This window comes from Oncorhynchus nerka, unplaced genomic scaffold (assembly GCF_034236695.1).
Source record: "Oncorhynchus nerka isolate Pitt River unplaced genomic scaffold, Oner_Uvic_2.0 unplaced_scaffold_1383, whole genome shotgun sequence".
NCBI classification, from domain to species: Eukaryota; Metazoa; Chordata; class Actinopteri; order Salmoniformes; family Salmonidae; genus Oncorhynchus; species Oncorhynchus nerka.
This window is the reverse complement of record NW_027039926.1, coordinates 41,483-42,500: the sequence shown is the minus strand read 5'-3', so window position 1 is coordinate 42,500 and position 1,018 is coordinate 41,483. Positions and strand designations below refer to the sequence as shown.

The following is a 1,018-nucleotide window of genomic DNA, read 5'->3' as shown; positions in this document are numbered from 1 at the left end:
GTCTTTTTAATCCACTATCCAGAGTCAGGAACAGATGAAGTTAGGTCTGCTACTGTTCAGTGATTAAATAGGATTTATGGTGATGGGAAATAATAAAAAACACTCAACTTCATCTCGTAATAGTTTTCCTTTGTTATTTATTCCAAGGTGTGTCTTTAACTTGTAAATGTATTGTGTGGAGGTGAGCTAGTGGTGTGGCTGATAGAATAGAATGAAAAGGGAGGAGGGGAGGAAGAGGGGAGGAGTGAAGGGCTGTTGAAGAAACCAGATGAGGAAGAGGAAGATGTTCAGGGAATTACTGTCTCTGTTCCAAATGGTTCCCTATTCCCTACGTAGTGCACTACGGTGCTTCTGACCAGGTCTAAAGTAGTGTTCTACGTAGGGAATAGGGTGTAGATTTATTACAATATCATGCTTTAGTGTTTGGCACAACAATATATTAGATCTCCACCCCCCCACTTCCTGTCTGTCATCCCCCAGTTCTGTTAAGACTTCCTCTCATTGAACTGGGCCTAAATGGTCACTTTGTATTGATAGTCCATACTGGTCTTTACTATGGTTCTACATACAGTACCTGTATTGATAGTCCATACTGGTCTTTACTATGGTTCTACATACAGTACCTGTATTGATAGTCCATACTGGTCTTTACTATGGTTCTACATACAGTACCTGTATTGATAGTCCATACTGGTCTTTACTATGGTTCTACATACAGTACCTGTATTGATAGTCCATACTGGTCTTTACTATGGTTCTACATACAGTACCTGTATTGATAGTCCATACTGGTCTTTACTATGGTTCTACATACAGTACCTGTATTGATAGTCCATACTGGTCTTTACTATGGTTCTACATACAGTACCTGTATTGATAGTACATACAGGTCTTTACTATGGTTCTACATACAGTACCTGTATTGATAGTCCATACTGGTCTTTACTATGGTTCTACATACAGTACCTGTATTGATAGTCCATACTGGTCTTTACTATGGTTCTACATACATTACCTG

At 39.1% G+C, this 1,018-nt stretch overlaps 1 protein-coding gene across 1 annotated transcript in view; it reads left to right on the top strand.

Annotated features, from left to right (window-relative positions):
- The window catches only part of LOC115125182 (tripartite motif-containing protein 16-like), a 7,995-nt gene extending 7,875 nt beyond the window's left edge, over positions 1 to 120 (top strand). Inside the window, exon 6 of the mRNA XM_065015526.1 lies at positions 1 to 120. This exon is cut by the window's left edge and continues 1,071 nt beyond it. The gene's annotated coding sequence lies outside the window, so the exon portion shown is untranslated.
- The last annotated feature ends 898 nt before the right edge of the window (positions 121 to 1,018 follow it).